This window comes from Bos grunniens, chromosome 12, assembly GCF_055505025.1.
Source record: "Bos grunniens cultivar Pamir isolate PY7600 chromosome 12, Bosgru_T2T1.0, whole genome shotgun sequence".
In the NCBI taxonomy this organism is placed as follows: Eukaryota; Metazoa; Chordata; class Mammalia; order Artiodactyla; family Bovidae; genus Bos; species Bos grunniens.
The window spans coordinates 90,889,952-90,917,485 of NC_141176.1; the positions used below are offsets into that span (position 1 = coordinate 90,889,952).

Sequence of the window (27,534 nt, forward strand, 5' to 3'; positions counted from 1 at the left end):
TGGACCGAGGAGCCTGGCTGGCTACAGTCCATGGGGTCACAAAAAGATATGACTGAGCAACTAACACTTTCCCAGGTGGCGCTAGAGGTAAAGAATCTGCCTGCCCATGCGGGAGATGCAGGAGACACAGGTTCGATCCCTGGGTCTGGAAGATCCCCCTTGGAGAAGGAAATGGCAACCCACTCCTGTATTCTTGCCTGGGAAATCCCATGGAGAGAGGAGCCTGGCGGGTTACAGTCGATGGGGTCACAGAGAGAGTCAGACACGACTCAGGACAGCACAGCATGACATGGAAGTATTAATCACTACCTTTAGTTTAAGGAAATGGTTCGTGTGGGTTAGTGATGTTTCTACCAAATTTTAGTCCAATCTGGCTCCCTGATATTATACCCCTGCAAGTACCTACATTTCAAAAGCACTTCCCTTACATATATAAACTCATGTGTGATTTTAAGCTGAACATCTAGCCTATAAAAATAAATTATTAATTTAGTTAGTAATCAAGTCCTAACAAGTCCGTAATCATGAAATCTCTAATTATTTTCTTGTTCTTCCCAGCAACAGACATGGGCATGAGAGACAAGGGGGCTAGGCTCAGGAAATTCTGCGTGTGACCTGTTTAATGTAACCGCGTAAATTGTCGTCCAGGTATTTGTCTTAGGCTCTTGACGCTACAAGCTTCACGACTGTTTGCTAAATACTGAGATAGGCACCCCAGAAGCTCTCCATAAACATTAATTGAAAGAATAATTGAAAATAAACCTACATGCCTTTTCACTTAAATCCAAGCCTTTGCTAAGGTTTAACTTTCTCAGTCATATAATCACTTTCTATATACAAAGGAAAAAAATATAATCAGTGGGAGCCGCTTTCCATTCTAAATTCCACTTTAATTTTTGCTTCAAATACAAACATTACAGGTTTGATATGACTTATGTATTTAAGTTTCAACTGAGCTCTGAAAACGGCCTGAGCATATTCCTTCATTTCCCTTGTTAAGAATCTCTACTTACGTCTGTCCACTGGACTAACTGCATTTTAATTATGTCCTGATCGCTTTGCCTCTATCAGGGGGCTGTGCTGTGCTGTGCTTAGCCGCTGAGTCATGTCTGATGCTGTGCAACCCCGTGGACCATAGCGCACCAGGCTCCTCTGTTCGTGGGATTCTCCAGGCCAGAATACTGGAGTGGGTGGCCATGCTGTCCTCCAGCAGATCTTCCCAACCCAGGGATTGAACCCAGATCTTCTGCATTGCAGGCAGATTCTTCACCATCTGAGCCACCAGGGAAGCCCCATCAGGTGGCTGGTGGACAACGGGTTCATGTGCTGGGGCTGTAGTTCAGGGCAGACTGCCAAGGGTTAGCAATCTCAAAGTAGTCGGTGAAACAATGGTGCATACTTATTCTCAAACTGCCAGCCTTTGAGGTGAAACTCTGTAGCGAATGACTCAGATGACAGTTTGCAGCTGAAAGAGAAGGCCAGCTCAGGGTCTCACAGACTGCAGGCACCCGGGGCTGCCTCTGGGGTAAAATCCACCCCTGGTGGATTCACCCGAGGGCCGTGTTCGCCTCCCTGCACACGGGCTCCATTTTTCCATCCAGCTCATCCTCATCATTCTGTGAGCACAGATGAAGAGCTTTATTTACATAAGAACAAATTCACGTGTGGAAGCGTCCGAGCAGGAGAAGGAGGTTCAGAACTTACAAAGCGAATAGATCAACAGAGCCCTCTAGCCAACTGCGTACGACTAATCCGAGCTGGCGTCAGGAGAGCATCTCTGATGTAAACACGCAGGAACGTTGTCTAGAAAATCTCCAAATGGACCTCCTGTGCTTCGTATCTCTTCACAAAGAGGAAAATCCAGGTAAAGGCACCTGATTGCTAAACTCCACAAACAAAGAGGAAGAGAGATTTTCTGTTAAAGATCAAGACAGAAACGTTATCCTTATTTGCATGACTTGAAAGCAGCTTGCAAATGGAGCCCCGGTCTGTGCTCTTACCAGGCCCCTGCCCAGAAGAAGCGATTCTAACTCCTGAGCACCGGCTGACGGATAACCGACACGTTCCGCGGATGAAGCAGTCTGCAGAAAAGCTTCATGTATCATCTTGCTACAGATTCTCGGCAGCCAGACAGCCTTGCCCCTTCTCCATCCCGCACGCTGTTTATGTGTTTCCATTTACATGAATCTAGTCTATGCTTGTGCCCGGTTGATTTTTCAAGTTAATCATAGGGCACTTGGGGAAAGATTAATGTCAGGAATGCAGAGGTTCAGCAAATTGTCGAAGAGTTTCACCATACAATTAATCTCTCTCTTCACGCATTACAAAAGTGCAAGGGACAAAGGCAGAGAGCTGTCATAATGCAGACAGCACAGGTCTGTCTGGAAGAGCCGGGGGAGCCAGCTATGAAACGCATAGGAAAATGGCTCTCTGCTTTAAGGACTTATAGATCATCCCCTTTGTGCATCATTCTTTCTTGCCAGGCTGTTGTTTAGTCGCTCAGTTGTGTCCCACTCTTTGTGACCCCATGGACTGTAGCCCACCAGGATCCTCTGTCCATGGGATTCCCCAGGCAAGAACACTGGAGTGGGTTGCCATTTCCTCCTCCAGGTCTTCCCGACCCAGGGATCGAACCCGCATCTCCTGTGGCTCCTGCATTGCCGGTGGATTCTCTACCACTGAGTCACCGGGAAAGCCCCTTCTCGCCTGATGCTTGTACCTCAATCCCATTTCCCACTCAGCTGTCATTGTCCCGACGAGAGCACCGTAAGCTGGGCCATGGGAGCAAGTGGAGATGGCATCTCAGTTAAGGCAACGCCACGCTCTTGATGCTGAGTCTGACCTCTGTACCTAGGACAGAATAAATTCTCAGAAGCTGAACTCTGGGTGAACTAGAAAAGAATAGCTTTATTGCTTTGCCAGGCAAAGGGGTTTGCCCCAGCGGGCTAATGCCTTCAAAACTCTGACCCCATCTGGAGGGGGTAGTGAAGAATTGTATGGTATTAGTTAAAAGAGGGCGTGATCAGCTCATGGACACTCTTCTGATGGCTTGGCAGTGAGGGAGTGGAGTCAGCATCATCAACTTTCTGGTTCCGAGCCGTCCAGGGCCTCCGTGTTCGTGGGCAGAAAGCAGCTAACTTCCGTGTAGTGAGGGTTTCAGTATCTGCAGAAAGCTCCAAGATATCTTCCTGTGTATCCCTTGAGGGGAACCAGGGCCCGGCTCCAAGGCTGCCCTACTGCTTCTTGACTGCTCTTTCCTGGTTTCGGCACCCCCTCCCTTCCCTGATTGGCAGCTGTTTGAACCTTCCTGTTGGAACTCAGAGAAGGTCATGGAGCCTGAATGAAGCCTAATTCCTGTAATCAAGAAACGGGGGACACAGACGTCTTTTGTGCCCAGGAGCCCCACAGGGTCCTGCTCCATCTCACTCTCATCTCCTCAGATGCCCCTCATATCCTTCATGTCCAGCTTTATCCATATTCCTCTGCGATCAAAACCCTTTGTAGGACACGTGAAACAAACTTCTTCCCTCCAAGGCAGGGCTCTCTCTCATCAGCTGGTGAAAATGTGGCACCCAATGGCTCACGGGACCTTCCTAGTGCTGTGTTTCCCCCGAAGCAGAGGTTCAGGATGGCCTAGTTCAGTGTTAGTGGCAACTTCACAGAGAGAACCGCCGGGTGGACTCACAAAGTGCCAGGGTCCTGTTTGCGGCCAGGCCGGTAGGAGCAAGAGTGTGGCCGGAAGGGCATTGGGTGCCGGCTGCGGGGGGTCCTGTGCGGGGCAGGGAAGGGCAGGCACGGAGCGTCTCCCTTTCTCGGTTCCTGGGCTCCGGCTGCACTGGTTTCAGGGAGCTCCCCCTACATCAGCTGGAAACCCGCCGGAAACCAAGGCAGCTGAGTTCTGCTTCCCGTTCCTCACACGCACATTTCTGTGGACTGAAATGACCCCAAAGTCACAATAAGGCTTTCGAGCTGAACCCTCTATGCAACAGTAAACATCCATCAGATAATGACAGTCATTCTCTTCCTTGCAAACGAAATGGAAGGAAAAATTAGCAGATAAGGTTTCAGATCCTGATCCATGACCTCATAACATAGATGTACTTACTTAAAATGTCCCCCTTTGCCTTCCACTAAGGAAGCATCTTCTCCCTTTCATTCTTGACTTTGGTCAAAGAACTGAAATGGTGAGAAAAAAAAATGATGAAAATCCTGTTCATTTATGATTCGGGGTCCTGTGTTATCAGAGCTGATGGATAGCCTACCAATTAGATAGTTTTACAAGAACTGCGAACTTAACTCCACAAAGCTCTCTTCATTTAGGAAAACTCACACTTGGCGCTGCTCTCCCGATCCGCCCCACCCTCCCCTTCCCCTCTGTGTCACACATCCGCTCTCTGTGTCTGCATCTCCATTCCTGCTCCGTGTGTGGGTTCATCTTTATCATTTTTCTAGATTCCAAGTATATGCGCTAATGTACAATATTTGTTTTTCTCTTTCTGGCTTACTTCATTCCGCACTTAGTATTACAGGTCAACGCAAAGCAGAAAAGACCCAGAAAACCTCACATGCTTCTTGATGTATGTACCGCGGTGATAAAGGAAGTAACGACTACTCCCATCTCTAGAATGGCCACTCTGCCAGCTGCTCTGATTACACGGTGGGCAGTGCGCTTGCGATCTGGCAAGGTGACCACGGCCACCCTGCCCCTCAGAAGGAAACCAGGGATCGCCCCTGCACCGCCCCGCTCAGGGCAGCAGAGCCCTGAAGCGACACAGAGGCAAAGCTGGAGCTACATTCAGGTCTGTGCAGCTTCAGAGTGCACTGTTTCCACTCTGCTGTGCTAATTCGTGCAGGTGGATGGGAGGCAACCTTGGCTTCCCATCCTCCACACAGACGTCACATCCACACAGCCCATGATGCCCAGAGGACAGGTGCAGAGCAAACTCACCGCTGCCGGTCCCCAGAGACACCAGCCCTCCCGTTTCCAGCCGCACTCCCTGTTTCACCCTCGAGCAGGAGACCCCGTTTGCAAGCCCTGGAAGGCCCCCATGCCCGCCTCCCCTGTGTATACTCACACAGGTCTACACTCGGCCCTTCTCCGGGGGCATGACCTTCACCTGCACAAGGTCATTGCTCTCATGGGTGGGAAAGTGTGAGTCGGGAACATTAGGCTTCATGATCTTGAGCTTGTAGTGGCTGAAATGTAATAAACTGGGGTAAGTCTGTCTTGTTTTTGAGAATAAATATGTTGCACTTTATCCATGGCTTGCACCACGGGCAGAGCATAGGCGGTAGAGCGCCAGCAGCTGGAAAGGTTTGACCCCACAAATGCAGCGTGTTTGATCCAGAGCCTTCTGTATAAATATGCAACGTGTTTATGTGGCCCATCGGTTGCTGTTAGGGCACCAATAAACCCCCACAGGTGGCAGAGTTGGGGACACAGCCACACTGGTGTCCGTAAACGAGGCATTTATTCAGGGCATCACTCCAGTCTGCTGCTTTGGGAACCTCTTCTCCGTCTTCTATTCATGAAGTGAACACGTGTTTCTGATCAATATGTAGAGATCAATTGAATGATATCATTACAAGAAAAAAAGCAAATGAGATCCAATGCAAATATGTCGATTCTAGTTATAAGCCTACTCTGTGATTCCCACAATTGCTTGTCCCCAAATGTAAAAACAACGTGATTAAACATCCTTTTAACTTCTGTTTGCCAGCAAACACCAGGTCCGGAGTGTGCTCCACCCACTCCCTAGATGCAGAAAAGACCTGGTCTTTTTGTAAGAGTGGAGCCTCCTTCCATCCAATCCCACTGACCAAAGAGCTGCCTTTGCCAGCAGGGTGAGGTAACGTCCCCAAGGCCCCCAGCGTCTAAGAATCTCTGTGGAGTTTCCGAAGAGCCAACCTGTTCTCTCCATCTTTCAACAAAATGCAGTCAAAAAGCAACCGTGTCCTTAGTTTTCTAGAATTTCTCTGACTGAAATTTGATTTTTAGCCTCTAAACTTGCCGACAAAGGTCCGTCTAGTCAAAGCTGTGGTTTTTCCAGTAGTCATGTATGGATATGATAGCTGGACCATAAGAAGGCTAAACGCCGAATAACTGATGCATTCAAATTGTGGTAAGGATGTGAGAGCTGGACCCTAAAGAAGGCTGAGCACCAAAGAATTGATGCTTTTAAACTGTGGTGTTGGAGAAGACTCTTGAGAGTCCCTTGGAATGCAAGGAGATCCAACCAGTCCATCCTAGAGACCAGTCCTGGGTGTTCATTGGAAGGACTGATGCTGAAGCTGAAGTGCCAATACTTTGGCCACCTGATGCGAAGAGCTGACTCATTGGAAGACTCTGATGCTGGGAAAGATTGAGGGCAGGAGGAGATGGGGGTGACAGAGGATGAGATGGTTGGATGGCATCACCGACTCAATGGACATGAGTTTTAGCAAAATCCAGGAGATAGTGAAAGGCAAGGAAGCCTGGCATGCTACAACCTGTGGGGTCATGAAGAATCAGACATAACTTAGCAAGTAAACAACAAAATTTGACATTTCAAAACCTTGCTTGCTATACAGCTCAATCCTCTGTTCCTAACCATCCACACCAATTTCTACTGCCCTCAGCAGGAAAGAGCTCATTTACACGGAAGGTACTCCAGGATCTTAACATGAAGACAGCAACTGCTCCCCACTTCCCGCTCAAGCCAAACACTTTGGGTGCTTCCACCCCAGTTCTTTCCTCTTATTTCCCCTTCTTATCCCAACTGCAACTGTCTAATCATCTGTCAGAGGAAAAGAGGATACGCATGCCTGGAGCACCCTCGGCCCAGGGACCATCCTCCCTGTACTGTGACTCTGTCGCCTTTCCAGCTTGAACTGAGGGCCACCTGTGCTCCATGGGGCCTCAAAGAGTCGAACATGGCTGAGCGACTGAACAACCCGTATTCCATGCACAATGATACATTCTGGCTCAGTGACCATGTAAATTACAGCATTTGGACGTGTTCCCAAATAACTGTGAGATGGAGAAAGAGAAAAACTGTGGCTGCAAATTTAGTAGGTGCACTAGGAAAAGCTACAATGATAAACCTTGGTTTTCTCTAGGCAGATAAAAGGTGGTATAGTCATCTGCAGCCCCACTAAGTCAGAAAGGCTTGAGAGCCCAAAGGAAATGAAGGGCAAGGTGGACTCCTTTCAAAACCAAATTTTCAATTCCAGGGAACTTGAGGACTTTTAAGATAAAAATTACAGTTGGACCATCGCACTTCAATTCACACATTTCTTTGTTTTAACTTTTTCATCTGTGAAGTACAGTACCATCTTCCTACTTAATGACGTTATAAAATAACCGGTGAGACATGATAAATCTGAATTATTTGTGCACACCCTGAATCTCCAGTAAATAATGGAGGAAGGAGAGGGGGAAATCAGAAAGCATCCGTGGATAATAGAAGCAGGAGCCATAATCACCAGGTGTTTGTAGGGAACTAATCATTCCATAGACAACTTGATTGCTTTTGTGATGGAATTACAAGATTTACAGATGAAAGCAATGCAGCTGATGTATGTCTAGAATGACGACTGCAATATAATACACTTGATACAGTGTAGCACAAACTCCCGCTTGCAAAATACATCTGTGTAGGTCGGGACTGTCACAGAACAGAAAGCCAAGGAGAGGCCGCCAAGAAATGAGTAAGAACAGATAGAACTGCTTCTTTGGAGCCTCCTGTAACCCTGACTGACAACAAAGATGACCTTGGATTTGATGCTGAAAAATCTGTTTAAAAACCAACAGTCAAAGGATAGTCAAACATGTCGCCCTTGCTGAATATTTGGAACTACAGAAATGGTACCAAAAAAATGGTAAAACCATGGATCACAGACCACAGATTCTTGAGCAAAAACTAAAAGTTTTATCAACTCTGGCAAAACACATATTTTTTGTTTTCCATATCTCTCATGCATGTGCTCAATCACTAAGTCGTGCCCAACTCTTTGCGCCCCAATGGACTGTAGCCCTCCAGGCTCCTCTGTCCATGGGATTTCCCAGGCAAGAATACTGGAGTGGATTGCATTTCCCCCTCTAGGGCAATCTTCCCGACTCAGAGATCCAGCCCACGTCTCCCTCGTCTCCTGCATTGGCAGGCGGATTCTTTACCACCTGAGCCATGGGGGAAGCCCAGTATCTCTCATGAGCTACTAGTAAAACTGGAAAAGTAGCTCTAATCATCATGTAGCATTTAGCGAGTGCCTGTTGTATGCCAGATAATGACTTAAGCATCTCTCACGGGGCTCCCCTTGTCACTTACCAGTGAAGAATCTGCCTGCAATACAGGAGCCATGGGAGACTCTGGTTTGAACCCTGGGTCAGGAAGGTCCCCTGGAGGAGGGTATAGCAGCCCACTCCAATATTCTTGCCCAGAGAATCCCATGGACAGAGGAGCCTGGCGGGCTACAGGCCATGGGGTGGCACAAAGTCGGACATGACTGAAGCGCCTCAGCACGCTGCAGGCATGCGCCTCCTGTGACTGAGACCCACAAGGCGGACCCTGCTTCCACATGCAGTGTGAACACTGCTGGCGTCCTGCCCTGGCCTCCTCCACTGCTGAGCATCAAGGCTTCCAGTTGCCAGGATACCCCTCCTACTCCACTGGCCTTGACCCTGCTGGAGCCTCTGTTCCCGGGAGCTTATTCCTCCCCAGCTCTGTCTCCTGCAGAGACAACCTGCACCCAGCTAACACAGGGACACCCAGGCTGGTTCCGGGCTCCTTGTCTCAAAGGGGTCCAGCCTTGCACACCACCTCTCTCTGCAGAGCTCCCCATGGAATCGGAGGGAGTGCAGACTCTAGCTGAGACGACATCATCGCCCCAGCCTGTCCGGCTTCTTCCCTGCTTCCTTTTCTCCTGAGACTATCCCCTCGGGCAACCAAGTGCATCCAAATCTCTCTGCTTCTGGAGAACCAAATTCAGAGTGGAGCTGGCAGAGGAGGAAAGGGAGCCTCAGGAAGGGTCGGTAACTAGGTGCTGGGTCGTACTGTGAACTGGCAGAGCCAGAGTCTAGCCTGGGCTGCCCTCTAGGACCCGCATGCCCAGAGGGAACAAGGCCGTCCGACAGGGTGGGCAGGGACAAGAAGGGTGCTGACCATGCCTGAGCCCTGCTCCACCGCCCTGGGCCCTACCGCCTTCGCCCTTCAGGCAGGTTCGTCGCCGAGGCCGTAAATTGCCGTTTGACCACGGCTGGGCCCGAGGAGTTTCTGTCCCTTGCAACCACGAATCTGGAGGCAGCATCCCTGACATGAGTAGGGAGGCCAGGGGTGAAGCATTAGCTTGTTTCCGAGACAAGGTAACAAGCTTGTTCTCAGACACATTTAGGTGGAGGTGCCCAAGGAGAGAAGAGATGTCCACAAAAACGCTTTCCTAAGAGAAGAATCGACGATGTGGACGAGACAGAGCGGGACCCGACAGGGACGAGGACCCCACGGCCCGGCAGAAAATTGAGAACCTTGAAGACAGAGGAAAACAGTCAAAGGAGACCAAATACTAAGAATGCACTCATTAACCATAGTCAAGGACCTTCAGTTCTTTCTCCAGGACTATAGATGATATTCTGAGCCACATCGTGTGAGCTGTCTTATAGATACTGAAACCCCAGGTGGACGGGATAACTACGTGATGACCAGACCGTACCCAGGACACGAGCTGCCACACTCTGAGAACTGGCCATAAAGAAATGGGGGAAAATGGGCCCTGGAACTGAAGATCAGCTGTACCTAAAGCAACCAGCACGAGCTGATCAGACCATTGAGGACCAACCTGAAGGCGACTGTCAGAGATGACTGTTTCTGGATGTAGATCCCCCCTGTCCCGCACTCCGTCTAAGCTCCTGCCCCAGTAGTTGGGGGCTGGTAGGGGGAGTCAGGCTTCAGACAGATGTCTGCCCCCCTCCCTCCCTAGTTCCCAGCGTCTGAAATACAGCAGACTGTCCTTTCCACCATCCTGGCCTGTTTAGCGGCTTTTGGGCAGCAAGAAGCCAGACCCCACCATACCTCTTTCACTAACAGAAAAAGGAAATAAATCCTGAACTGGGTACTGATGATTTGCACCAAAATAAAGATACGGAAGGGGATGCACGTGTGTGCTCAGACATGTCTGACTCTGTGCGACCCCATGGACTATAGCCCGCCAGGCTCCTCTGTCCATGGGATTCTCCGGGCAAGGATACTGGAGAGGTTGCCGTGCCCTCCTCCAGGGGAATCTTCCCGACCCAGGGATTACACCCGAGTCTTCTGAATCTCCTGCGTTGGCAGGCAGAGTCCCTCCCACGGCACCACCTGGGAAGCCCACAGAGGGGACATTCCTGGACAGTTTTCAGGCGGGGAGAGTAGGCAGGGCTGTCAGATTCTACAAATAAAAATGGAGATGGCGCCTAGCTTCAAGTGTTCTTCAAGACACTCTGTGCACGGAATCTGTGGAGCTGCTAAAGGAGAAAGATAAAGAGCGATGGGATCTAGAGGCGACTTTGCTGAACGTGCCGATCGGTGATCAGAGAGTTAATTCAACACCTTTACACCATGAAACCTCTGCACCTGGTGTTACGTCTCTGGATTTAGTGTGCCAGCATCTCCAGTGTATCCTGGTTCATAGTTGACAGGAACTGGAATAGAAATTTGTACCCTACTGTTGTGTGAAAATTGTGTAAATCTTAATTGTGTCAAATTGGTTCACAACGTCTTTCAGGTTTACTGTATTCTACTTCTCTCTACATTCATTCTATTAATTTTGGAGAATTCGATATTGAAATTCCAACTAAAAATCTTAATTTATCTACTTAAAACAAGCAATTGTAGTATATAGTGGAACTATACGTAATTTTGTTCTGTATTTTCTATGTCTCCTATAAATATGTTATCATATTTTCATAACTTAAAAAATAAGAAAGAAAGAGACAGACAAGGAGAAAAGAAAAAAACAAAATATTTTAACGATTCCCCTGATAAGATATTCAGATCCTTCCATTTATATAGGTTTCTATTGATGTTTCTTGGTAAAAAATGTTTATTATTTTCTACATCATTTCAGTTCAGTTCAGTTCAGCAGCTCAGTCATGTCCTACTTCTTGTGACCCCATGAATCGCAGCACACCAGGCCTCCCTGTCCATCACCAACTCCTGGAGTTCACTCAGACTCACATCCATCAAGTCGGTGATGCCATCCAGCCATCTAATCCTCTGTTGTCCCCTTCTCCTCCTGCTCCCAATCCCTCCCAGCATCAGAGTCTTTTCCAATGAGTCAACTCTTTGCATGAGGTGGCCAAAGTACTGGAGTTTCAGCTTTAGCATCATTCCTTCCAAAGAAATCCCAGGGCTGATCACCTTTAGAATGGACTGGTTGGATCTCCTTGCAGTCCAAGGGGCTCTCAAGAGTCTTCTCCAACCCCACAGTTCAAAAGCATCAGTTCTTCAGCGCTCAGCTTTACAGTTGCACAAATTTTGTACAAAAGTACTTTACATTTTATGCTCTTCTAAATGAGCATAAAATACCTTCCTCCTCTTTTCTAAACAATGACCCCCCTCATCCAGAATCTTCTCAGTCTCTGCTTTGCCCACACTGAACAGAAGCCCTCATTCTTGACTCTGCCAAATTTCTCAACGATGGCTGCTTATTCATATCCAGATCTGGGTAAACTTCTCGAACTATTCATACTTACAGACGCCCTGGCTGGCGGCGTCTGCTCCATCTCCACCAGGACGGGTGCACTGCACCAGTGAACGTGCGTGAACTCCTCTCTCCCAGTCAGGGGCTATTCCCCGCTCACCATGACTTCTTAAGAGCATGTGACATGACTGGTCTATTTCTTCTGAAATCTGGGGCTGCCTGACTTCTGTGACCCTGAGTTACTTTGGCTCAACCGCGACCTCTTTGGCTCTCACTTCTCTATCTCTTTATTGACTTTTCTTCCTCTTCCCCCCTCAAACTTCTTCTTAAACATGAACATTTCCCTGAGCTAATTCCTGCATCTCTTACCAGTTTGTTCCTTTTTTTTTCCCCTTCACTAACAAATTCACCCAGTAGCACCATTTCCCCCTCTAAGACACTGAGGAAGAGTTCCATTTTTACTTGAGCATTTAAATTCAACCCACCCAGCCCGGGGTGGGGATGGTAAATGTCCCTCCTGTTTCCTTATTTCTGTTAATGGCAACTGCCTCCTCTCCATCGTCCACACCAGAAGCTCTTCAGTCGCCTTGGACTCCGTCCTGTTTGTTCCTTCGGGCCGAGGAGTCGCCGTGTCTGGTCCATTTTTTTCCCATTTATCTATCTCAGTGAAGGACAGGGGAGCCTGGCATGCTGTGGTCCAAAGGGTCACAGAGTCGGACACAACTGAGCAACTGAACAGAAACAACAAATCTCATATCTATCCCTTCCTTTCCCATCTAGTACCACTTGAAAATGGCAACCCACGCCCGTATTCTTGCCTAGAGATTCCTGCAGACAGAGGAGCCTGGTGGGCTACAGTCCTTAGGGTCTCAAAGAGTCAGACCCGACAGAGGCTAAGAACACCTGTCACTTCCAGAACCCAGATCTCTCCATGGACACTGAGCCTCTTTCTCTAGCTTTCTTCCTAACACTCTTTGTTCTTTTAATGCATTTCACACAATAGCAGGTTTAATACCCTAGTGCATTGCTTTCTAGATCATGTTCCTTGCCCGTGCCTGGTTAGCTAGGAGGTAGACTGGGTATGGAAAAGCTGAGCTGAGATTCCTGGTGAATTCAGAGTATCCACCAGGTCTGAGCATCCAGCCTGCCAGCTCGGGAAGGGTGATGGAGACTGGACTTTTCTAGCACTTGGAAATGTGAGTCCGCAATTCGGAAGCAACCAGAAGACTATCTGAAGGCAGGCCAAGAGTACGTGGAGGGTGCAAGCCATTCCCTCTGACGCCCAGCCCTGCCCACGACGGTGAGAGGGCATGGACGCAGTCAGCACCCCCTAGAAACCGGTGGGTTCCTGCAGGGGGCTGGCGAGCTGCTGGGAGATATGGCTGCAGACACTCAATGTTGATTCAGGAACAGATCGGGGCTGGTTGGCAGAGAGCCGACACTCTGCAGAGGCTGTGCTACGTGAGGGGTAGCCTGGAAACAGTACAATACACTTCAGGGAGTGTTTGCCAAACTCAGAACAGGAATGAGAACAAAGCTGGATGGTGAGCGGGCGAACTGCTGAATGAGGACTTCGTCCACGCCCCCAGCCCGACCCCAGCGGGGGAAGGTGGACCGGGGGACCTGTCATTCAACACCTGTCCCTATTTACAAAGAAGCGGGAAGCCAGGACCGGTCAGAAACCTACAGCCCCTAACCCTTCCCTACAGGGTATCGTCCGAATTCCTTAGCCTTTCAAAAGCAATCCCCCCAGAACTGAGATGCATTTACCTTTTTCATCTGGATTCCAGCTTTTCCCTTTACTTCTTCCCTATTTTAGTCAACCCCTTAAACCGTCGAATATATATTTGAACTTTTCCGTAATACTTAACTGTCTCTGATCCATCCCGACATTATCTGCCCTTTAAAAACAAGGTCTACACACCCTTTCCCAGAAGAGATCTTTCTTGATCAAACTTCGCCCATCGTATCTCCCTTACCTGGGCTCCCAACGCACCTGTTTTCTAGCTTCTTTCTCAGTTCACCACGTGTGTATCACATCGAGGGGATCATCCATCTGTGCTGATTATGGCAGGATTCCCCAACCAGAATGCGAGGTCCTTGAGATCAGGAAACCTCCCGTGTTTGCCTTGGTGCCTCCTACAGTTCTTACAATGAGGTTGCTTACCTAAATAGGTAATTGTTAAATATTTCATGGTCACCATCTCCTTTAAAATGCTTAGGCCCAAGAAGGAAGAATTTTTTTTTTCTCTGCCTTCCTGTTTTCGCCGTACATTTTGTGAGTTCCTCTCATTTACATTCCTCTTCCGATAAAAGCGCTTGCCATAGTAACAGTCTTGCCTGGTGATGCTCAATCTCTGGTAATAAGCAGGATGGATGCAGATGTCTTGGCGGAAGTGAAAATGCATATACTGACAATCAAAAATCCAATATGTTGGGGAAATACACCAAATGATTATTTTTCTTTTGTTTTTGTTTTTTTTCCCCCTCTGAGTCTTTATTTAAAGGTCTTCTCCAAAAGATAAATATTGTCCCTCATTGACTGTGTATTTCCAATTTGTTGGAAGCTTTAGGGTTTTGCTTTCTGAGTTTGTTTGCTTTTTCACACAAACCCAAGAGCTTTGAACAAGGGAATCTACCAGGTCTGCAAGAATCCCTGATAGCTGAATACAACTTGTTTTTTTCCTTCCTTCAAGATGAGAAGCCCAGGGTGAAATGAGGCTCATCCGGAGAGAGAATTATAATCACTAGACAGACGAAGACTTTTTTTCCCCTCAATAAAACCCTGCATGGGAGGTAGTACACCTCGTCCTGTTTCTGGGCTTCCCCAGTGTCAAGTGGCAGATGCGAGTTCGATCCCTGTGTTGGGAAGACCCCCTGGAGAAGGAGACGGCAACCCACTCCAGTATTCTTGCCTGGAGAATTCCACGGACAGAGGAGCCTGGCGGGCTGCGGTTCGTGGGGTTGCAAAGATCCAGACACGACTGAGCGACTAACACTTCTGCTTTCACCACTGGGGCCCTGTGGATTCCTCTGCCCGCCCCGCCCTCCACAGTGAGTGGAGGAACCTCATAGCATCACCCAGGCTTGCTTTCTCCACCTCCCCACAGCCAGGCAGACTGAGGAGCTCTCCTGATCTCCTAAGAACATCTGACCTCCAAACGCTGAGCTTCCCTGGGGCATTCATTCTAAGAGGCAGCCTGTGTTCCTTTTGGCTTTTCAAAATGAGCTGAGTTCCTTGCTGGTGGAGAAAAACAGGAACATATTGACAGACTGATTTCTTTTCATAGATTGATTCCCATTCTAACAGAAAGTCTGTGCTGTTCGGAAGAAACACAGGGTACCTATTTGCTGAATTTGACGTCTGCGTTTCCAGGGCTCTTGTCATTTTCAAGAGGGACACGCAGTCTGACTGAGGTGGAGGAGAGAGGCCCGAGTCCCACGTTTTTCTCCCAGTTCATTGCTTTTCACAGGGCCGGCCCCTGCCTCTTCTCACCTCTTCATATTGTGGAATTGATTTGGACTTTCTTTCTCCATTGATTGCTGCTTTTTTGTTAGTTTCCCTGCATTTGCCAGTTCAGAATCTGCCCGTGGCGAACATCATTTGTCCAAACGAGCTCCCCTTGGGGAGAAAGGAGGCCACGTCAGGTCATGCAAAAATGAGAATGTTTTTGTTGGTGTAACTGTGTCTCCCCCGCCCCCATGCAGGTACATCCACGTCAGGAACCATCATGACTAATTACAGGGTCAGCTCAAGGCGTCGAGTTGTGCAATCGGGGCCCACACACACCAAAGCAATGTTTGTATTTGCTTGTTTTGTTCCAGAGATTTTGCTTATGTAATTGCTACCAAGCTGAACCTTCCTGAACATCGTTTACTCCACACCTTAACTCCGTAAATGAGTCTGGATCAACCCTTTAGGTCAAAAGATGAGAAGATCCCTAATTTCCAGCATTTCCAGGCTGTCTGTTCTCCATGGAAAACGATTGCCTCAGAAGACAATGGTTCTGTCACAACCTCTGCTGTGACACACCAAAATACAATCCGGCGCCTGGCAACTTGCAAAATGCTTCAGCACTAAAATGCTCCCATTTTGTTTTTAAAGGAAGATTGCACAAAGACATTAAAAACAATTTTCTGATGTAGCATGTTTTGCTCAACTTCATTTGACATGGTCAATAAATTTGTGGAGAAAATCAGCGTATTAAGAACTATAAATTTTCCTTATTTCCAAGAATATTGATTGTGACAAGAGACTGGATACGTATTTGTAGGCACCAGGAAGGTTCAGGAAGGGTCCTCCTGGCAATAAGGTCCTCCATGAGGTCTGCCAGGCTGCTCTGTCTGTGGGCTTCTCCAGGCAAGAATACTGGAGTGGGTTGCCACGCCCTTCTCCAGGGGATCTTCCCGACCCAGGGATCAACTCAGCTCTCCCACATTGCAGGCAGATTTTTGACCATCTGAACCACCAGGGAAGCTCTACAAAGCATGAAATGGAAAATGGCTAAAGTTAGAGTTTTTGCACAGAAAGCAGTACAGTTTCTTTGCAGCCTCTAAAGGTCCAGCGAGTGGAAGGTATCCCAGGGGAGGTGTGTCCTGACACCTCAGGGAAACAGGAGGACAGCAGGTGAGACTCTTCAAATATTCCCCCAAACAAGACTCGGGTAAATTTTCCCAAAGTTCCTAGAGATGGAGAACTATAGGAAACTAAGAAATTAGATCAACTACACATTGCATGTAAAAGGCATGGTGAGGAAAAGAAGGAGTTGCTTCCATACTCGGCTCTGAAAGCGAGCCCTGAATTTGGACGCTGGTGGGACACAGCCTGGCCATCAGGACAGGCCAGCAATAGGCAGGCCAGGGGCCTCAGAAGTGGCCGTGACCAGGAGGAGGCGGACGGGGCCCAGAGGAGGGGCCGCCCCAGGGATGCGGGGCACCGCTGTCCCACCGTGCCAGTGGAGCCCGGACAGCCTGGACTCGAGGCCCTGGTGAGCACCGTCCTCTGCAGCCAGGCCATCTCACTTAAGCGACTTGCGGACTTACCCTAGGGGGGACCTTCTCAGGGGAAAGTTCCTTCCTCTCCTAGCACTACAAGCTCTGCGCCGAACACTATGTCACCAGGAATATCATCCCGTGTGTGTCTTCTCTGGGGTTGAGTCTGAGAAAATGGTGTTCCCCAGCCTTGCAAACCAGCTGCAGGCATACCTTCAGATGCAGGTGTTCAGTTCCAGACCACTGCAATAAAGCCAACATCCCAGTAAAACAAACACCGCGATAGAGGGAATCACACAAATGTTTTGCTTTCCTGGTGCATATAAAAGCTCCATTTACAAGGGATGGCCACCTAGGAGGTGTGCAATAGCATTATGTCTAAAAAGCATGTACATACTTTAATTAAAAAATACTTCATTGCTTAGAAATGCTAACACCATCGGAGCTTCAGCAGAGTGCAGTGCACATGCGTGCTCAGTTGCTTCGTGTCCGATTCTTTGTGACCCTGTGGACTGCAGCCCGCCAGGCTCCTCTGTCCATGGGATTCTCCAAGCAAGAATACTGGGGCGGGTTGCCATGCCCTCTTCCAGGGGATCTTCCCAACCCAGGGATCAAACCTGCATCTCCTACGTCTCCTGCATTGCGGTAGATTCTTTACTGCTGAGCCACCAGGGTAGCCTGCAAGGTGCAGTCGTAACATCAAAGGTCATTGATCACAGATTGCCAAAACAAATACAGTACTAATAATGAAAAAGTTTGAAATATCACACGAATTACCAAAAGATGATGCAGAGACACCAAGTGAGCAAATACTGTTGGACAAACGGCACTGAGAGACTTCCTAGAGGCAGGGTTGGCCCAAACCCTCAGTTTGAAGAAAGTAGGCAACATCTTTTTTTTTTTTTTTTGTCCTCATGGCAGAGCATAAAGGATCTTAGTTCCCTGCCAGGAATCAAACCTGGTCACGGGAGCAGGTCTCCCAGGAGTGTTATGTAAACCATTCAGTCTCTCGGTCCCTGGTTAGCCTGTTTCTGGAATAAAAGAGGGAACTCTGTGACTTTGCCTGCAGACTTCATTCTTGCTGCAATATTTCCTCTCTGCGTGGGTGTCCCTCAAACATTTTCTTGTCCACCCCTGAAGGAGTTTTTAGACGTGTCCTTCCTAACCCCTCCCTGTGACCTGTTCTGGTCACAGATACACTGCACGTGGTGGTACTGTGGTCATTTGAAGGCCCACAGACTGCAGTCATATCTCAGGGGCTTTCTGTCCATCGAGGATCAGTTTTCACCTCCTGGGAACCACATTGCCCTGTTGGAGATGCATGTTCTACCAAATTCGTGACTTCCCTGTCCCGTTTTTAAGAAGAGGTGTGTGGAGAGCGTTTGAAATTCTCGTTCCCGTTTCCAATGAGCAATTCTTAATACACAATCTTGCTGCTCTTAAAACTCTTGAGATGATCCCGCGTTTCCCTGTGAAAGGAAAGGTCAGCCTCTTCCCATGGAGACCTGAAGGGTGTGAAATTCGATGCTGGCGGCCACACCTGCCCTTGGACGTGGGTTGGGAGGGGGGAGGAGGGAAGGACAGTGACGTGAAGTGGGTGCCAGGTGACAAGCAGTGTCAGGCATGTTCCATCGTAAGCAGGAAAGGAAAGGCACTGTTCATAGGCAGATAAAGGAATATCTGCCTATCTCAGGGGTTCTGATGGTGGTGTTGCAAATAAATGACATACTACTTTTTCAAAAACTCTACTGAAGTGCAGGTGATTTATAATGTTGTATTAATTCCTGCTGCATAATGAAGTCACTCAGTTATATATTCCTTTTAAAAATATTTTTTCCATATGGTTTATATAGGATGGCTTCCCTGGTGGCTCAGATGGTAAAGTGTCTGCCTGCAATGCAGGAGACCTGGATTCGATCTGATCCCTGGGTCGGGAAGATCCCCTGGAGAAGGAAATGGCAACGCACTCCTGTACTGTTGCCTGGAAAATTCCGTGGACGGAGTTGACCAGTAGGCTACAGTCCATGAAAATTCCGTGGACAGAGTTGACTGGTAGGCTACAGTCCATGGGGTCGCAGAGTCGCACACGACTGGGCAGCTTCCCTTATACAGGACACTGAATATAATTCCCTGTGCTCTACAGAGGGACCTTCTTTATCCCTTCTACATGCAAAACCTTACATCTGCGGAACCCCAACCTCCCCCTCCACGCCTCCCCCAAAACCCTCCCCTTTGGCAACCATCAGTCTGTTCTCTACGTCTGTGATTCCGTTTACAGAATTTAACATAAAAACAGACCTCCAGCATCTCAGCACCGCTCAGTGTGGGAACTCTCCCACCTTCTGCAGGGGAAGTGGCCCCACGTCGCTGTTTCCGTGGAGAGGTCAGCCCCGCCGGGCACAGAGCGTTTTCCCAGGGACCCACAGTCTAGCTTAGGCGGGTGCCCCTGAGGCCATTTGGCACCTGTGTTTGGGTGTTGGCCAGATGTCCGTCCAGCAGATGGCTGGAGCCATCAGCACATGTCCGGAAGCCAGTGCATACACTACCTCGGAGCGTTAAGCCAAACCCTCCGCCTCTTGCAGTTTGCAGATGCGGCTCTGACAGCATCTCTTCCTCCTCCCAGGAGGAGTGAGAGGTTGTGCCATCCTGCCCAGCGCCCCTAGTGCTGCCTGAGCCACGTGAAGGGTCAGAGCGAGGGGCTCCGGGGCTCTTACAAAGTGCTAGAAGGAGAGGCTGGGGAGGGCACGTCTTTGGAGCACTCCTCCCAGCAGGTGAGTGCCATCTGATGCTCCTGGGATCCCCAGCATGCTCCCTACAGGTCAGACCCAGGGCTCTGCAGGGTGGATCCTCCGGCAGACATGTCGCATTGGGGAAAGTGAGGGTGGGGGATGGCTTCTGCATTCCCCATCCTCTCCCACCATAAAGATGCAAACTGATCCACAAGGCAGAGTCACTTCTCACCTGGCCTTGTTCGTTCAGATTCTGTCTTTACACTCTGGTGAACTGATTCTGAAAGAGATGAGTGGATCCCAATGCACAGAACTTTTAAGTTTGGACTTTCCTTCCTCGGTTGACTGGAGCAAATCCAGACTGCGGCGCTGCCCCCATCCTAATGCTGGGTCAGCAGAAACAATGGCGCCCAGGGTGGCCGGCTCACAGGCAGGACCTGAGGTCCAGGCTTGGCCATCAGCTGCAAGACCACCACACTGATTTGTCTTTCTACTTCTGGGCCGCGTTCAGAGCAGTGCGTGGGGAAGCCGCCCAACGGGATGCTGGCTGCAGAAATGAGTGAATGCAACTCTCAAAACTGCCTTCCATTTCTCCCGAGTTCCTACTTTTTATACAAGAAGCAGAAGCAGCTACAATGGCTAAGAGTGAGAGCTGGGTGCTATGAGACAGACTCTTCCTGGATTCTCTTGGCAGGCCAGTGAAAAAGGTAAATATACATGATACCCCATTAACATGGAGTAATGGCAACCTTTAGAACTGACTCATTTGTTTTCTCAACAGTGTGTTCGAGGGCAGGGAGTGCAGAGATGAACCCGATGGGCAAGGTTGAGTGGAACCACTGAGGGTCTCTGGTGAGGCGGGGGTGAGGGGTTGTTGTTCTCAGCCTGGGAGGTGAGCGATCGTTGTCTCAGCTTGCAGGCTTGGCCCAGATTCTGAGATAACAGGGCAAGTCTCATTAAGCATCCTGCTACATGAATATCAAGCTCGTGTGATCTGGAGAATGTTTCAAACATAATTTATTATTGACATGAATCAAATAAAAAGCCATACATTGCACCGTCCCAAATTTCACTCTTGATAGCATGAGTCAGCTAGTTTTCTCCAAAAAGGTCCAGATAGTAAATATTTCCGTTTTTCAGGCTGTGCGACCTCATTCTCAACTATTCACTTTGTTTTGTAGCAGGAAAGTGGCAGTAGACAAGGCATACACAAACGGTCAGGGCCACGTCCCAATAAAACTTTATTTACAAGCACAGGTGGGTGCCCACCACGTCCCAATAAAACTTTATTTACAAGCACAGGTGGGTGCCCGTATCAGAGCCGGGGGCCACAGTTGACTCACTCTTGGTTTATAGCGTTGAAACAAAATTGTTACAGTAAACAGAGCATGCTTCCAGGAAACGTGAGTTAGAAGAAGTTATATGGCAAGCGTGGTACGTGCTCTGCCCCTCAGTCGCATCCGACTCTTTTGCGACCCCATGGACTGTAGCCCGCCAGGCTCCTCTGTCCATGGGATTTCCCAGGCAGGAACACTGGAGTGGGCTGCCGTTTCCTTCTCCAACACCTGGTATATACCTTACAAAAAGTAAGTTCAAAAATGAGATTTTAAAAGATAAGTTCTCATTCTGAGATGCAGAACATCTTTGTATCTCTTAAAAATTATAAGCAAAGCTTTCTGTAACAGTATTTTTCCAAGGACTCAATCTATATACTGCCAGGAGATTCCCAAACTGCTTGAAAAAAAAAAAAAGGCTAAAAATCACTGATTTAAAATAAAATACAAATTTCAAAGTGGACAATCTCCAATTTCCTAATAATGATGGTACCAGTCATTCTACCAAACTCTACTCCAGAGAAGGCCATGCTAAACCACTAGCAATGTCGTTATCTAGTCTGCCTGATTCCCCAGTCACATTTGTGGGCCCAGAAAACTCCCCAAAAGGCAGGAGAAGGAGACAGCAAGCCCTGTGCAGTCGCAGACTGAAGCTGTCCACTCCTCCTTCTGTGACAGCAACATTCACCAAGGGTTTTTAGCTCTGTCGTAAACTACAATTTCCTTGGGGTCTCATGAAACCTCGGGGTGTTCCCGGGAGGATTAATTCCTTTTAGGGAGATCAAGCAGGAAATAAAACAAGATTACTCACAGGTAAAGGAATGTTCTTAGAAATTCCTTTTTACTATTGTTCGTTTCTTTTTTACTGAACATGCCAAAAACCACACCTTGTAACTCTGGGAAATTCATTTTCCACAGCTATGTAAAGGACTCTCTACACCTCAGACTGTGGCTTCTACAGATGATAGCTGAAGCATTAAAAGCTTTCAGAAACTTTTTTTAAAAATAACCAAAAACAGCACTGGGCACATGCTTCCCTGACAGAAAAAAATGAAATAAAATCAAGCTCTAGGTGTATTCCCAGGAAGCTCAACATAGCTGGAGGGCTCAGGGCCTAGAAAATAAGGAATGATTTCCAAGAAATTTATATGTATTAATTAAAAATCGTATGTATTTTTACCTACATACACAAAAAGAGAGATAGTTGTAAAGAATCCACACCTGAAAATCTTTCAAAACTTTAAAAGGTTAATAAACCCAGAATAGCATCCCAGTATTTAAGAAGAAAAAAGTCAGAGTACTAATGTACCAAACTTCAGCACTTATTATAGAAGTAGAATAATTACAACGGTATGGGATTGGCAGAAGAACAGACAAAACAGATCAATGAAATAGAACAGATAACCTAGAAATAGACCCGCACAAATAAAGACAAATGATTTTTGAAAAAAGAACCAAGGTAAATCAATGGAGAAAAGACAGACTCTGCAACAAAGGAACATCCTGAAGCAACTGGACATCCACATGCAAAAAAATAAAGCCAGACACAGACCCTACAAACTTCACAAAAATTAACTCAGAATAGGTGGCAGAACTAAGCACAAAATGCAAAGCCATACACTCCCAGAAGATAGCCCAGGAGCAAATCGAGATGAGTTTGGATTTGGTGACAACATCACTAAAAACACAATCCAGGAAAGAAGCAGTGCATCAGGTGGACTTCATTAAAATTAAAAACCACTGCCTGAGCTCAGGGAAAGCCAGTGTCCCAGAGGAGAGCCAGTTAGTGGGGAGGAGTTCTCTCTTATTTGGGGAGGGTCAGCCTTTCTTCTCTTCAGGTCTTCAACTGACTGGGTGAGGCCCACGCCTACACTGGGGAGAGCAATCGGCCTTACTTAGTTACCAATGCAAGTGCTAATCCCATTCAAAGCATCCTCACAGACACACCCAGGATACTGTTTGACCAACATCTGGGCCCCATGGACCAGTCAGGATGACCCAGTGAGGGAAGCTGGGGGCAGTGGTGGGAGCAAGGGGCTCATGGGGACACTCTGTACCTCTCGCTCAGTTCCTGCATGAACCTAAAAATGCTCCAAAGAATAAAATATACGTTCAAAAAAAAAGATTAACAACTCAGAATGAATAGCTCACTTTTCAAAGAAGTAATCTCCAAACATAGCTACATGAAAGGTGAATGCATCTTACAAAAATAAATTTCAGTTAAGTGGAATTGATTGACAAGATTCACCAGTTTTCAAAAGCCTCTCCCCTTCAGCCAAGCGGATATTAATACAACCCTTATTGCAAGATGATGATCATTAACTGGCAATTTAAATTTGTATAGTGACTGTTCTCTGAGTGTTACAGTAGAGGATTTCTGAGTGTAGGTTAAAGTAGACAGAGGTACCTTTAGTCAAGAGAATTCTGCCACCTTCAGTCTAGAAAAGAGGAGAAGGGGCTCTATGTAGCTCACTCCAGGGCATAGGAGAACTCCACATGCTTTGGTAACAATGAAAGAAGGGAGTGACTATTACACCAAGTTTGATGTTAAATCACGGCTCAATAAAATCAGAGGTTGGAAAACTATTGCCTAAGACTCAAATATGACCACCTCGTGTTTTGCAAATAAAGTTTTATTGGAACACAGCTGTGCTCACTTGTTTAGTCGTTGTCTGTGGCTACTTTTGCAAAGGCGAAAGTGAAAAGTGAAGGTGAAGTTGCTCAGTCGAGTCCGACTCTTTGTGACCCCATGGACTGTAGCCTGCAGGCTTCTCCATCCACGGGATTCTCTGTACTATCTGGCCCTTTCTAGAATAATCCTTCCACCTCCCAATAAATTTTATCAGTTGTTATTTTCTTAGGGGAAGTTTGGCTTGTTTAATTTTATGAGGGAGAAGAAATGTCTCCAACCACTTCTAAATATGATATGGTATCCTGAATTAAATCCTGGAAGAGAAAAGGAACATTGGTTTGAAGAATGGTGAAATCTGAATAACGTCTGTAGTTAAAAGCATTACAGAAATGTTAATTTCAATGCAACTTGGTTACATAAAACATTAACACTAGGGAAGTTCTCTGCGAAATGCATGCAACTTTTCTGAAAATCTAAAATTATTGCAAGATATAAATGTTATTTAGAGAAAAGTTCTCAGCAGATAGATATTTGAAGTAAACATTCAGAATGTGGATGGAGTCTGTCTCAAGTCATAGCAGTGGTGTGGCTATAAGGGTCATTCATTCATTTATCCAATAAACATTTAAGGACTTGTGACAGCAACCAAAAAATCTCTTTACAGGAGTATGTATGAACATAGGCTCGCTTCCCTGATTTTGGCAATCTTATCCAAGCTGTAAAAATCTTCCTGACACAGATGACAAGTGCATTGTGAGCAGGTAAACGGAGGTTTGGATTTGCAGGTAACAACACGTTCAGATAAGCTCAGATAAAGTCTTCCATTTTCAACATTCCCAGAGGAAGTTTAAAAAAGAGAGGAAATGAATACTTCCTTAAAGTACTGAGGAGAGGAGGAGGTGAAACATCTGAGCGCCCGCTCTTCACCCAGGTCGCACATTTCCTCTCCTGGCTGCCTGCCAGGTCTGAGCACCATGGAAGCATTAGCCCCGACAGAAGCCAAAGGGCTGAGCCCAGGGGCCAGGCTGGGTCCCCAAGGCTCTGGGACAGCCGGTCTCGGGGAAGTTGTTTCCAGTCCTGGAAGAAAGTTCACGCCACATGCAGATGGGGCTCTGGATGACTGGAAGCCAGACTCTTCAAAAGGCAGAAGTGGGTATGAAATCGTGTCCAGAGACCCCATGGACTGTAGCCTGCAGGCTTCTCCGTCCATGGGATGGAGCAGCGATGGTCCATCCCAGCCCTTCGGGGGTCGGACACACTGCAGAGATGTGTAAGATGCTAGCAGCGCGAGGAGACCCTGCAGTGCCCACGCAGTTTTATTTGTTATTTGATCAGTGGCACAGAGAGGGAAGGTGCCCCCACCCTTTCCTGCTCAGTGGCTGTCCACGCTCACGACCAGCGCACATCTACCAAGATGCAATGACCAGCTCTGTGGGGAAGAACTGGTTAGTCCGTCCTGTTCCACTAAAGTTCAGAGCCTAGTAGTTAAGCCCTGCCCGGTTGCAGGGAAATAAGCCTCACACATCCACCTCTGCCTGCCCAGTCTTAGGTTCAGGCCCTGCACACTGAAGGGATCAGAAGAATAAGTTTGAACGTGCCCTTCAACTCTGAAACGTATGGCACTGTGGTGAGAGCCATGAGCTCTGACGTCCACACGCTCCCTCTGACCTGATTAGGGAGGTGTCCCCTGGAGAGAAAGTGACGGAGTTGAGGTCTGGGGACCCCACTTGGGTCACTTAGGTGCAAGAATTCTGACATTCAGAAAATACCCATTCCCAGAACCGAAGGGCCCTGTGACAGTCCGGCCCCTGGGAATCAGTGCCGTAAGTGCCCGGGCCCTGTGACAGTCTGGCCCCTGGGAATCAGTGCTGTAAGTGCCCGGGCCCTGTGACAGTCCGGCCTCTGGGAATCAGTGCCGTAAGTGCCCGCCAAGACTCAGCAAAGGGCACTTGGTGATCTCAAGGAGGAAACTTGAGCCTGGGGAAACAAAAATACTGTTTGGATTGTATTTCCTGTCATAAAGTTGGAGTCATGGTTTTCGCTCCCAAGCCGGAAACGAAGTGTTTCCTTATTGCCAGAGGCCTGAGATACAGGGTTAAAGGTCCCAGCGCAGAAAGTGATTCAGTGGCGGCTGTGTCCCCAGAGAACACTGACCAATGGCTCCACAGGCGACGGGCTCGCTGCTGAGCACTTTGCAAGAACTGGCTAATTTAACTCCCACATCTGCCTGCAAGGCAGGAGACCCTGGTTCGATCCCTGGATAGGGAAGACCCCCTGCAGAAGGGCATGGCAACCCGCTCCGGTGTTCTTGCCTGGAGAATCCCATGGACGGAGGAGCCTGGTGGGCTACAGTCCATGGAGTTGCAAAGAGTTGGACTCGACTGAGCGACTAACACTCTCTTTCACCTTCATCAGCTCTACAGAGAAGAGGTTGTCATGATTCCAACAGGAGGAAAGCAATTCTCAGGCTTAATAACCCAGCCCAAGTCATAAAACTAAGAAGAACTCGAACACCAGGAGTCAGAACCCGAGGTCCACAACTTTCAGCACCCTGCCTGGAGCCCTGCGACGTGGGGATGTGACCCCAGCTAAGCGACAACGTGACCTCCCCTCTCAGAAGAGCAATGACGGAGATGCAGCCAAGGTCTCCTCCCCGCAGCCTAGAAGCTGAGGCTCTGCTGCCCTCTGTCCTGGAGGAGCCCTGAAGTGTGTCCTGTAGCCACTGACCCCTCTCAACAACCAACTCTGAGCTCTGGCGTAGCCTCAGATAACTTGACCTTGTGAGCAACCCTTTACCTAAAAAGTAGGGGCTAAAAACCTTATGCACTTTCCCAGTTTATAAGACAAGCTCACACGAGATCTGGGGATGGAGTGACATTTAGAATCAAAATGGTTCATGTTCATACAAGACAGACAAAACTACTGTTTTCTCCATGAAATTATAGTTCGATGCATCTGCTCTTTCTATGGTCCTTATTTAATTTCTCTTTCTGTGTCTCTGATGGTAACACAACATACAACTCACAAAAGAGCTTTTCCTGTTCAGGAATGTATTTTACCTTGTGTGACCACATCGTCATATTTTATTTCCGTCTCAAGAACCTGATACAATTAAACTTTATACAAACTTATTTATTTAAACTGATACAATTAAATTCGACCACTTCTAGTGGTCTCTCACTAAAAGTGACTCTCTGCTCAAAATATATACTGTACTTTTGTATATTCTACTGAAGTACATGCTTGGGACTCCCCTGGCCATCCGGTGGTTAAGATTCCACGCTTCCCCTGCAGGCGGCTTGGGTTCAATGCTTGGTGGAGGAACTAAGATCCCACACGCCACATGGTACAGCCAAGTAAATAAATAATAAAGTACTTCTGTGTTGTCATTAAACGTAAGTGCTCTTGTGTAGAAAGTTGGGGTATTTTTATATTCTTATTTTTGAAAATGACCATAGTTTTTAATTTTAAATTAATTTAGTTTTTAATTTAAAGTTGTATGCTTTCTCTTAGACTGATTGGGCTTCCCTAGTGGCTCAGTGGTAAAGAATCCACCTGTAACGTTGGAGCCGCAGGAGACTCGGGTTCGATCCTTGGGTTGGGAAGATCCCCTGGAGGAGGCCATGGCAACCCACTCCAGTATCCTTGCCTAGAGAATCTCATGGACAGAGGAGCCTGGCGGGCTACAGTCCATGGGGTTGCAAAGAGTCAGACATGACTGAAATGACTTAGCGCGAAGCATGCAGGCTTAAGCTGATTGTCTTACAATAAAGTCAAAAGCCATATTCTCCTTCTATCTGACATTTCCAACCATGGGAGCTTATCTTTAGTGATAAGACATATAAATTGATGATCTTCAGTGACTGTCACCTACAAAAAAATGATTCTTTTATACAGTTTTACCAAACACAGCCAGTTGAACAAAAAGCAGAAAACTTTGCCAGCATTACCTTGAAGCGAATGAATGAGAATATCAGCGTGACGTGGCCTCTGTCTCTGCAAAGGTGTTCTCTACCTGCACTGCGTAGAGAGAACACAGGGCCGCTCCATCTGACTCCCCGTGGCGTTCTCAGCACAAGGAGTTAAACCACAACTCAACTGCATATCAGAACTGGCAGGAATTCCTTCTGTCTTAGGAAGCGATCTGATGATAGCGGTGTTGTAATACGTCTGTGGTGAGTTCACTGAAGACACG

At 47.8% G+C, this 27,534-nt stretch overlaps 2 long non-coding RNA genes across 5 annotated transcripts; one reads left to right on the forward strand and one right to left on the reverse strand.

Moving 5' to 3' along the window:
• Positions 1 to 874: 874 nt before the first annotated feature.
• LOC147362067 (uncharacterized) lies at positions 875 to 27,534 on the reverse strand. 4 transcript variants are annotated; one of them, XR_015138459.1, is made up of 4 exons: positions 27,290 to 27,534; positions 5,076 to 5,196; positions 4,106 to 4,176; positions 875 to 1,881 (listed from the first exon to the last, which is right to left on the reverse strand). It is a non-coding gene; the product is annotated as an uncharacterized LOC147362067 (long non-coding RNA). The 4 variants fall into 4 exon arrangements; XR_015138458.1 differs by having other exon boundaries at positions 875 to 2,850; XR_015138457.1 differs by having other exon boundaries at positions 875 to 3,933; positions 27,290 to 27,533.
• Positions 18,885 to 20,946, forward strand: LOC147362068 (uncharacterized). Its single transcript, XR_015138463.1, has 3 exons — positions 18,885 to 19,415; positions 19,885 to 20,080; positions 20,155 to 20,946. It is a non-coding gene; the product is annotated as an uncharacterized LOC147362068 (long non-coding RNA).